A 12,849-nucleotide genomic window follows, 5' to 3' on the forward strand; every position below is an offset into this window, starting at 1 on the left:
TGAGTGAGTAAGTGAGTGGGTGGGTGCGCCCGGCCGCCTTTGCCTTCTCCCCCAGCGGCGATGTTTACCGGCCGCACACCGCCGCGGCACGCAAAGGGGGAGGGGGAGCGGGTGGGCCCCAGGACCGGTGCAGCAGACCCTGGTGGCCTCCTCCTCCTCCGGCCGTAGCGCTTGCGGGGCGGCCCCTTCGTACCCTCGCTGAACGGTGGCCGGCAGCCCCTGCGGCGGCGCTTGACGTTGTTGCAGCCTAGCGGCGAAGCTAGCGCCCGCCCGCCCACGCGCCCACGTGCGTGTCGGGGATTTTGCGTCCGTGCGTTGGATCGCGTGCGGTTCAGACACCGCCACCGCCCCCCCCCCCCCGGCACAACCAATCGGTGCGTTCACGCGAACGGAGCGCGCCGATTGGCCGGCAGCACGGTTCGCGCGTTGCGAGGGCGAATCCGCTGCGGCGGATTCGCGAATCTCCGAGGACGACGTTCCGCCTCGCAAGTTGCAACCGGCTTCGTCAGGCGACGGGCGGAGTCGGAGACTCGTAGAGACTCCTAGAGACTCGTAGAGACTCGTAGAGACTCCTAGAGACTCGTAGAGACCCACGGAGACTCGTAGAGACTCGTAGAGACTCATAGAGACCCACGGAGACTCGCAGAGACTCGCAGAGACTCGGGGAGACTCGCGGAGAGTCGCAGAGACTCGTAGACACCCACGGAGACTCGTAGAGACTCGTAGACACCCACGGAGACTCGTAGAGACTCGTAGAGACTCATAAAGACCCACGGAGACTCAGAGAGACTTGTAGAGACTCACGGAGACTCGCAGAGACTCATAGAGACCCACGGAGACTCGCAGAGACTCGCAGAGACTCGGGGAGACTCGCGGAGAGTCGCAGAGACTCGTAGACACCCACGGAGACTCGTAGAGACTCGTAGACACCCACGGAGACTCGTAGAGACTCGTAGAGACTCATAGAGACCCACGGAGACTCAGAGAGACTTGTAGAGATTCACGGAGACTCGCAGAGACTCGTAGAGACCCACGGAGAGTCGTAGAGAATCTTCCGGCCTCCGCCCGCTCCGCCCGCAGCTCTGACCGAACGTCGCACTCGATATGCGTCGTCCCAGGCGAATTGTTAATAAAGTGGACGACCGCGAATCACCGCTGCCGTGAGCTGTGTGGGATTTATTCGTCGTGTTTTTGTCTTGGGGGGGGGGGGGGGTCAGCGTTTTTTAGCAGTACGTAGCAGGTACCAACGCCGGCAATGGACGCCACCGCCACCACAGTTCATAGCCAACGGTCGTGAGTGGGTGGGTTTCGAGTTGCAAGTTTTCATTTGTTAGGCACTAGCTTTGGTACCCGGCTTCGCCCCGGCCGCCTTTGCCTCCCCGGTTACTCGTTTGAGGCCGAGCCGACCTAGGGGAGGCCCAGGACCGAGTTCAAGTAATCGTCGCCGGTGGTGGCCGCGAGCGGGAATCGAACCCGGGTCGCCGGGTTCGTAGCGCGGCATAGCGCTAACTGCTACGCTACCGCTCCCCACACACACACACACAGATGCACACACACAGATACACACACACAGATACACACACACAGATACACACACAGACACAGATACACACACCCACGTATACACACACACAGATACACACACCCACGTATACACACACACAGATACACACACAACAACAACAACCGCCATTCGCCACTAAGTGGCGGTGACGTCACCACGACGCTTGTGCCAGGCTATGTGCACCCTGAGGCCACGTGAAGTGTCGAACGCCCGCTGGCAGGAGGTCACGGGGCAGACCCAGCAGGTGCCACGGGTCGACTGACTGAGATGACTGGCTGATGCACCACCTGTGCCCCTACTGTGCCAACCTGCTGTGCTTTAGCCACCCGGCGCTCCGCTCGTTGTTCTGAGCGTCGCTCCTCCGTCCTCCGTTGTTGTTGGAGGGCGACTGCCTCCAACTGCCCAGTAGCATCCTTCACGAGCCTCCTCCACAGAGGCCGATCTTGACACCGCTGGTACCAGTCATCGGCAAGTCCACTCAGCTCCACGTCCTCCTGTACCACATCACTCCATCTCTTCTCTAGCCCATGCCGCGCCCGCTTAGCCCCCTCAATCCGGCCAAACAAAAGCTGTTTCGGCATGCGGTGGCTGGGCATGTGGGCTACATGACCCAGCCATCGCAGCCTTGCCTGCCGGAGGAGCTCACCGATGGGACCCTGCCCAGATCTTTCAAGGATTTGTGAGCTCCTCACACAATCCAGTCTGGTTAAACCCAGGATGGATCGTAGGCAGGCCAGCCTAAATGTTTCTAACCGGCGAAGATGTTCCATTAGTGGGGTCCACGTTTCGCAAGCGTAGAGAAGGGAGGGAATGACCGTGGCCGAGAAGACCTGAAGCTTAGTGCGGAGCGACAGACCAGGTAGCTTCCACACAGCGTTACGCAACCGATGAAAAGATATTGCCGCTGGACTGATTCGGAGTGAGACCTCTGCTGTTAAACTGGAGCCAGTCATAAGCACACTGCCCAGGTATGGGAAACTCTCCACTCTCTCCACAACTGCCCCATCACCGATTGGGAGTTGTGGGGGTGGAGTGTCCGATGGTACAAAATACCCAGGCAGGTGCTTAGATTTGGTGGGGCTGATGGTAAGGCCCCACCTCTTAGTGGCACGCTCCAGTCTCAGCAGCAGCGTCTCCAACTCCTCCTCTGACTGAGCAGCTATTACCAAATCATCAGCATACATAACGTGGTTGAGCAATAGGGAGCCATCCCTTGACCGCACCCGGGCATGGATTAGCCTCCCATTATATCTGTACCATATGGAGATTCCCCCGGTACAGCTATTGAAGGCTTCACGAACTACGTGGTCAAAATAGATGTTAAATAATGTGGGAGCCAGAGGACATCCCTGTCGCACCCCAAGGTGTACAGGGAATGGCTCTGACTCCCGGCCACGTAGTTTTACCCGGGCCCGCTCACCATCATGAAGGTCCTTAATGATCGTGAGCAGAGGGTCAGGTACTCCAAAAGCACGAAGAACGAAGAACGACCCAGAGCCCAGGCCTACTGATGGTATCATAGGCCTTGACCAGGTCAATAAAGCAGAGATGTAGGTCTTGTTGGAATTCCCTACACCTCTGCTGTAGCAGACGGACAGAAAATATGGCATCTGTGCAGGACCGCCCTTTCCTGAAACCGCATTGGGGCTCCGCAAGCCTCTCCTCAGCGTGCCTGGCAAGGCGATGCTGAATAATCCTTGCCAGGACCTTTCCCGGCACACTGAGGAGTGAGATGCCCCTGTAGTTGTTACAGTCTGTGCGGTCCCCCTTCTTAAAAAGGGGGACCACCAGGGCATCCTTCCAATCCTGCGGAACCCGTCCAGTGGTCCAGACTGTTGTTATGATGTCATATAGGGCAGTCTGTGCACAAACGCCACCCTCCCTCAGCATTTCGCTTGGGAGATCATCTCTGCCCGCTGCCTTTCCTGGTCTCAGACTCCGGATCGCCTTCAATACTTCCTCAGCAATTCGTGGTTTAGTGGTAATTAATTGAAGGTGGAGGGGTTACCAGCCCCTCGCACCCGTCCAGAGCCCCCGTTTAGCCCCTGTGGTGGACACATGCCATGAGGGGAGGAGCCAATCCAAATTGGATCTCCCCCCACAGCACTGTCCACGACAGAGTTGCCCGTCCGGCACCGCGAGGAGGTAGGGGGTTGTTTTGCCGGACTACACACACACACAGATACACACACACACACAGATACACACACACAGATACACACACCCACGTATACACACACACACACAGATGCACACACAGACACACAGACACACACAGATACACACACCCACGTATACACACAGATACACACACACAGACACACAGATACACACACACAGATACACATACCCACGTATACACACACACAGACAGACACACACAGATACACACCCACAGACAGATACACACACAGATACACACACAGATACACACATACACATAGATAAACACAGTTACACAGACACACATACACACACAGACAGATACACACAGACAGCGCGCTAACCACTACACTACAATGCGCTGCGCTTCCACATGCGCGGGTCACGTGACAGATGTGACGTCACAGCTCACTTGCCGTGCATAAAATAAATGCATTATTGAGCTCCCGCACCCCCCACAAATAAAAGTATTTCTATAATGTTTGCATGGTGTACAGTCTGGAAAGTAACCCACACGGCCAAATTTCAAGTTTGTTGCATGCCGGGAAGTGCGCTAAACATTTTGAACAGACTCTTTGATTCTATTCGGTAAAGTCGCGTAGGTAAACAAAATGAAATAACACGAAAAATCACGACGTTTCGGCCACAACACAAGTGTGGCCTTCATCAGGTGAAGGGACCGTGCTGTCACGAGGACAGCGTTGGGGTGAAGACAGCCAAGGTCCAGGTCGCGTCCTTTAAGCTGTGTGGGAGGAAGCAAAACGCTTTGACAAAGGGATAGAACGAAAGAGCATGGATCCTTGAAGTCACGAAAGCTTCAAATCTCGAGTTTTGAACAGACACACACAACGATCACAACTTTGCCGGTTTTTTTATATATATATGGTGGGTTTCCGGAGACACTTCGGATAGGCAACTTCTTTATTACAATACGGCACTCCCAACAGTCCTGATACACTCTTACAGCCTACGGACACAGGCTACCGCTAGCGTGCCGTGACGCTGCCAACGCTCTGGGGTCCTCTGCTATAATTAGCCTAGGGGAGGCGACCCCTGACCCCAACCCAGCCAAGGTGCGGGTCCAGACCTCTGGCTTCCTCGGCCCCGCGCCCTTACAAGGGCGCGGGGCCGGAAGTCCCAGAGTACCACCACGGGCCCAGAGTCCCACCACCGGGAGTCCCAGACTCCCACCACCGGAAGTCCCAGAGTACCACCACCGGCCCAGAGTCCCACCACCGGCCCAGAGTCCCACCACCGGCCCAGACTCCCACCACCGGCCCAGAGCCCCACCACCAGCCCAGAGCCCCACCACCGGCCCAGACCCCCACCACTGGCCCAGAGTCCCACCACCGGGAGTCCCAGAGTCCCACCACCGGCCCAGACTCCCACCACCGGCCCAGAGTCCCACCACCGGCCCAGAGTCCCACCACCGGCCCAGACTCCCACCACCGGCCCAGAGCCCCACCACCAGCCCAGAGCCCCACCACCGGCCCAGACCCCCACCACTGGCCCAGAGTCCCACCACCGGGAGTCCCAGAGTCCCACCACCGGCCCAGAGTCCCACCACCGGCCCAGAGTCCCACCACCGGCCCAGACTCCCACCACCGGCCCAGAGTCCCACCACCGGCCCAGAGCCCCACCACCAGCCCAGAGCCCCACCACCGGCCCAGACCCCCACCACTGGCCCAGAGTCCCACCACCGGCCCAGAGTCCCACCACCGGCCCAGACTCCCACCACCGGGAGTCCCAGAGTCCCACCACCGGGAGTCCCAGAGTCCCACCACCGGCCCAGAGTCCCACCACCGGCCCAGACTCCCACCACCGGCCCAGACTCCCACCACCGGCCCAGAGTCCCACCACCGGCCCAGAGCCCCACCACCGGCCCAGAGTCCCACCACCGGCCCAGACTCCCACCACCGGCCCAGAGTCCCACCACCGGCCAAGACTCCCACCACCGGCACAGACTCCCACCACCGGGAGTCCCAGAGTCCCACCACCGGCCCAGAGTCCCACCACCGGCCCAGAGCCCCACCACCGGCCCAGAGTCCCACCACCGGCCCAGACTCTCACCACCGGCCCAGACTCCCACCACCGGCCCAGAGTCCCACCACCAGCCCAGAGCCCCACCACCGGCCCAGAGTCCCACCACCGGCCCAGACTCCCACCACCGGCCCAGAGTCCCACCACCGGCCAAGACTCCCACCACCGGCACAGACTCCCACCACCAGGAGTCCCAGAGTCCCACCACCGGCCCAGAGTCCCACCACCGGCCCAGAGCCCCACCACCGGGCCAGAGTCCCACCACCGGCCCAGACTCTCACCACCGGCCCAGACTCCCACCACCGGCCCAGAGTCCCACCACCGGCCCAGAGCCCCACCACTGGCCCAGAGTCCCACCACCGGCCCAGACTCCCACCACCGGCCCAGAGTCCCACCACCGGCCCAGAGTCCCACCACCAGCCCAGAGCCCCACCACCGGCCCAGAGTCTCACCACCGGCCCAGAGTCCCACCACCGGCCCAGAGTCTCACCACCGGCACAAGAGTCCCACCACCGGCCCAGACTACCACCACCGGCCCAGACTCCCACCACCGGCCCAGACTCCCACCACAGGCCCAGAATCCCACCACCGGGAGTCCCAGACTCCCACCACCGGCACAGACTCCCACCACCGGCCCAGAGTCCCACCACCGGGAGTCCCAGACTCCCACCACCGGCCCAGACTCCCACCACCGGCCCAGAGTCCCACCACCGGCCCAGAGTCCCACCACCGGCCCAGAGTCTCACCACCGGCCCAGAGTCCCACCACCGGCACAGACTCCCACCACCGGCCCAGAGTCCCACCACCGGCCCAGAGTCCCACCACCGGCCCAGAGTCCCACCACCGGCCCAGAGTCCCACCACCAGGAGTCCCAGAGTCCCACCACCGGCCCAGAGTCCCACCACCGGGAGTCCCAGAGTCCCACCACCGGGAGTCCCAGACTCCCACCACCGGGAGTCCCAGAGTTCCACCACCGGCACAGACTCCCACCACCGGCCCGCACAGCGTCCAGGCCCTGCCAAGGGCAGCGGGTCGAGGGGGTCCAGGGTCCTGACTAGCTGCCGGTCTTCGGCTTCGGTCTTCAAGCGGTCCCCGATCGGCTGGGGAGGTCCCCTTTTATGCCCCTTGCCCATTGAGGGGTGGGGCTGCGAGGGATCCTAGACCCCCCCCCCTCATTGGGGGCGCCAAGGGGCTTAGCTGTCTGGGAATCCTGATCCGCGGGCCACAATGGGTACAAAAATTTGACAAGAGGGGCCGGGCCAGGAAACAGACGGACGGGGCGTTTATGCGTGAACTAAGTATAAATGGCGTGTTAAAAAATCATTACGTGAAAGGGTTTGGCCTTTAACAGGTAGCAAAGCGTTTATTTGCGAGGCGATTTGACAAATTGCACGAACACGAACGATATAAAACATGTCATAACTCCTGGTCAAAGTGCGCCATCTAATGGGGAAATGGGGGCATTGCAGGAGAAAGGTAAAATTTTGTTTAATAATAATCATAATATTTGGACGATTTAACACGTAGCAGGCTTTCGCGACCAAAATTATTCGTAATAAAGGTTTTTGGGTTAGATCGCGTTTATTTATAAATGTGTCGTAACCCTCCACCACCCGACACGGCCAATCAGCGAAAAAGTGTCACGTTGACAAAAGACAAAGTAGTTCACTACTTTTGCCCCACACCGAATGTGTTGAAGAGTGAATCCACAACATTTACAGTTTGAGTAGTACTGTGACGTTTCGCTGGTAAATACATCCAGCATCATCGGGCAATTCGCCAGAATGGTAAAGCCCTCTCCGCTTGCTCCCGGTCTTAAATAGAGCAGCAGGGTGACGTCATCATTCAACTCATTTCAGGTGCAGTGATTAGAGGCGGAGGAGGGGGGGGGGGGTATTGTAATTATATAATCGATTGGTAATCAGTCAATGGTTATGATTAGTAATGAGTTGCGGATTAGTAATGAGTTGTAATGTGTGTTATTGCGATTATATGCTACGTTAGTAAATCCGTTAATTAGCATGTGTTTCCCCTGCAAGGAATTGTAATGCGTATTATTTAATAATACGCTTCCAGGCCGCACTAAGCCACCATTTGGACAAGGTCGGCGGGCGGGATTAAGAAGCCCAACGGGCCGCACCGGACTTTGCCCGCGTCTGATCTGTGGTGCTACATGTTCACGGCGATAGCCCTGTGAGCCGCGGGGCTCTTGAGTCGTCGGGCGGTGCAACCGCAACAAGGAGAATGTGAACGGAGAGGCATCTTGAAGCGACGATGCGCGACGGAAACATCCTGGGATTTCGATCTGAAGCTTTCGTGGCTCCAGCGATGCTTCCTATTCTTGGTTCTTTTCGGTAAAGTCGCTTGGAAGGGAAACAATGAAATGATGCAAATATATGAAGCAATAAAATTCTGAACGCGCGGCGGACTCGTCCATCTGAACAAACTGTTAAATCGCCCTCCGTGGTGCTAACGTTACAACAACAACAAAAAACGCCGCTTTTTTCAAATTTCCTTGCTGTGGTTTTCACACCTGATGACGGGCGTTGCAATTGCAACGCAAGCATTCGTCATCAGGTGTGCAGTGGTTTACACGTAAAAATGAGGCAATTGAATTCTGACGACGTTTCACTGGCAACGCGAGCAATCATCTTCAGGTGTGACAGAACCACGGCAGGAAAATTTTACTCTTTTCCCGATCTTCTTGCCGTGGGTTTTCACGCCTGAAGACGGCTGCTGGTGTTGCGGTCGAAACCGTCGTGAGAATTTTAGTGCGTTTGATTTTTGCTGCTTTGTTATTTCCCTTCGACGTAACTTTGCCGAGAGAACCAAGGAATAAGCAACACCCTGGATGGACCAGCAAATCTTCCAGAAGGAAAACGCCGCATTGCAACGCTGTGTGCAAAAAAAATAAAATCCCAGCTTGATGCAAGTCGCACAATACCTACAACAACAACAACCATGTGACATGGTGAAGTGATATGTCGAAGTGACATGGTGAAGTGTGGGTAACGACCACCAGGAAGTCGTTCCTTGTTAACCGCTAATCAGTGCCCGAACATCTTACAGGCCGATTAAGACCCCATTGGTCGCCCCGTGCCCCCTTTATAAATCCACTAAACTACGATAAACTGCACTATTATACACTACACTATATACCACACGACTATACACTGCACGATACGCTACACTATACACTGCACTATTATACACTACACTATATACTACACTACTATACACTGCACTATACACTACACTATTATACACTACACTACTATACACTACACTATTATACACTGCACTATTATACACTACACTATACACTACACTACTATACACTACACTACGATACACTACACTATTATACACTACACTATACACTGCACTATTATACACTACACTACTATACACTACTATACACTATACTATACACTATACTATACACTATTATACACTACACTATATACTAGACTACTATACACTACACTATTATATACTACACTACTATACACTACACTACTATACACTACACTATACACTACACTACTATACACTACACTATATACTACACGACTACACTATATACTACACTAGTATACACTGCACTATACACTACACTATACACTGCACTATTATACTCTACACTATATACTACACAATACACTGCACTATACACTATTATACACTGCACTATACACTCCTATACACTACACTATACACTACACTATACACTACACTATACACTAAAATACTATACACTACTATACACTACACTTTAAACTACACTACTATACACTACACTACCATACACTACACTATACACTACATTACTATACACTACACTACTATAAACTACACTACTATATACTACACTATACACTACACTACTATACACAACACAACTATACACTACACTACTAAACACTACACTACTATACACTACACTATACACTACACTATACACTACTATATACTACACTATACACTACACTACTAAACACTAGACTACTATACACTACACTACTATTTACTACACTATACACTGCATTACTATACACTACACTACACTATACACTACACTACTATACACTACACTACTAAACACTACACTACTATACACTACACTACTATACACTACTATACACTACACTACTATATACTACACTACTATATACTACACTATACACTACATTACTATACACTACACTACTATATACTACACTATACACTACATTACTATACACTACACTACTATATACTACACTATACACTACATTACTATACACTACACTACTATATACTACACTATACACTACATTACTATACACTACACTACTATATACTATACTATATACTACACTATACACTACACTACTATACACTACACTACTATACACTACACTACTATATACTACACTATACACTACATTACTATACACTACACTACTATATACTACACTATACACTACATTACTATAAACTACATTACTATAGCAAGATGGCGGCTACCACCTGTCCCCTCCCCCGAGGATTGTTTTGGCGCCAAATTTTGAATCGCCTCAGAAGGCGACCAATGAGACGTCGAGTTTGGTCGAGGGCGTCACCGCTTGCTGCCCAATGGCGTTGCATGAGAGTGCGGGGGGATGGGGGGGGGGTCTAAGGGGGTAGTGGTGGGGGGGTGGTGGTGGTAGTGGTGGGGGGGGGTGTGGTGGTGGTGGGGGGGAGGTGGTGGGGGGGGTGTGGTGGTGGTGGGGGGGGTGGTGGGGGGGGGGGGTGCGTTTTCGTGGGTGGTTGTGGTGGTGGTTGTGGTGGGTGGTGGTGGTGGTGGTTGTGGTGGCTGGTGGTGGAGTGGAGTTGTGGTGGTTGTGATGGTTGTGGTGGGTGGTTGTGGTGGGTGGTTGTGGTGGTTGTGATGGTTGTGGTGGGTGGTTGTGGTGGTTGGTTGTGGTGGTGGATGAGTGGTGGTGGGTGGTTGTGGTGGTTGTGGTGGCTATACGGGTGGTGGATTGGTGCTTGTTGTGGTGGATGGTGGTGGGTGGTTGTGGTGGCGGGTGGTTGTGGTGGTTGTGGTGGGTGGTTGGTGGTGGGTGGTTGTGGTGGGTGGTTGTGGTGTTTGTGGTGGTGGGTGGTTGTGGTGGTGGGTGGATGAGTAGTGGTTGTGGTGGGTGGTTGTGGTGGTGGTTGTGGTGGATGGTTGTGGTGGTGGGTAGTGGTGGATTAGTGGTGGTGGGTGGGTGGTTGTAGTAGTGGATGGTGGGTGGTTGTGGTGGGTGGTGGTGGGTGGTTGTGGTGGTGGTTGTGGTGGGTGGCTGTGGTGGTGGTGGTGGATGAGTGGTGGTGGTGGTGGATGGTTGTGGTGGTGGTTGTGGTGGTGGATGAGTGGTGGTGGGTGGTTGTGGTGGGTGGTTGTGGTGGTTGTGGTGTGTAGTTGTGCTGGTTGTGGTGGCTATACGGGTGGTGGATTGGTGCTTGTGGTGGTGGATGGTGGTGGGTGGTTGTGGTGGCGGGTGGTTGTGGTGGTTGTGGTGGGTGGTTGTGGTGTTAGTGGGTGGTTGTGGTGGTAGTGGGTGGTTGTGGTGGGTGGATGAGTAGTGGTTGTGGTGGGTGGTTGTGGTGGTGGTTGTGGTGGTGGATGGCAAAACAACCCCCTACCTCCTCGCGGTGCCGGACGGGCAACTCTGTCGTGGACAGCGCTGTGGGGGGAGTTCCAATTTTGATTGGCTCCTCCCCTCATGGCATATGTGTCCACCACAGGGGCTAAACGGGGGCTCTGGACGGGTGCGAGGGGCTGGTAACCCCTCCACCTTCAATTAATTACCACAAAACCACGAATTAAACTGAAATATGTAACAACTAAGCTTGTGCCGGAGGCCCCGGGGGGCCAGGCGTCTATGACGTCTCCTGGCCAAACCCCAATTGGCGGAGCCAGGAGATTGAATACCTACCCTCGGGGCTACTCCAGAAACAACGAAAAGCCACTACGGGTGGCCACGTGGAATGTTCGAACGCTCACTGCAGAGGAGAGGCTGCCACTCCTCTGTCGGGAGCTGGACCGGTACCGCCTGGATCTATGCGGCATTCAGGAGGTCCGGTGGACCGGCTCTGGCTCCTGCCACCATGAGGGGTGGACAGTCCTCTACTCGGGGCAGCAGACTGCCAAACAACAGGGTGTGGGTCTTCTTTTGAACAAAAGAATGAAGGGGGCGTGGGAGCGTGGCGGTGAGGTGTGGGAAGCTGTAAGCCCCAGGCTACTTTGGGCTCGCCTTCCCATCAACCGGAGGCGAGGAATGGTGGTCGTGGTTACTTATGCCCCCACCGAAGATGAACATTCGTGGAGGGATGCAGGCAAAGCCGATGAGTCAGATGCCTTCTATGACCTCCTGTCACAGGTGCTGGCTAAAGTGGCCCCTCGGGATAGAGTCATCATGTTGGGTGACTTCAATGCCCGAGTTGGTCATGATACTGGCACCTGGTCTGGAGTGATTGGAGGGCATGGGCCAGATCAGCTCAATAACAACGGTAGGAGGCTGCTAGATTTTTGTGCAGCCCATGGGCTTGTAATTACCAACACGCTGTTCCGGCATCGGCGCATCCACACAACATCATGGATGCATGCCGGGTCCAAGCAAGAACATCTGCTGGACTACATAGTGACGGACCAGCGAATGCGAGCCCATGTCCTTGACACCAGGACCTACCGTGGAGCTGATCTGCCCTCTGACCATCGACTAGTCATCTGTAAGATGCGCCTGCCATTCTTCCACTCCGGTGGTGGGTGTACACCCAGGACCCCATTCCAACCTAAAGTGGCCTGGTCTCAGTTATCTGATGAAAGTTGCAAGCGAGAATTTCATCATCGCTTGCGGCTGGGATTGGCATCGTCCCCGACTCCTCCTGATGTCGAGGGTAAATGGGCGAGGTTTAGGACTGTGACTCATGCAGCTGCAATGGCTGCTTTGGGTACGCGGTCCAGACCTCCCCAGACACCCTGGATGACAGAGGAGTTGTTCAGGATGGTTGAGAAAAAGCGACAGGCCCACTGTCATCGGCTACAGAATCCCACGTCAGAGAATGAGGAGGCT

The sequence above is a fragment of the Petromyzon marinus genome, chromosome 69 (genome assembly GCF_048934315.1).
Source record: "Petromyzon marinus isolate PM22_M1 ecotype Great Lakes invasive population chromosome 69, UKy_Petmar_22M1.pri1.0, whole genome shotgun sequence".
NCBI lineage: Eukaryota > Metazoa > Chordata > Hyperoartia > Petromyzontiformes > Petromyzontidae > Petromyzon > Petromyzon marinus.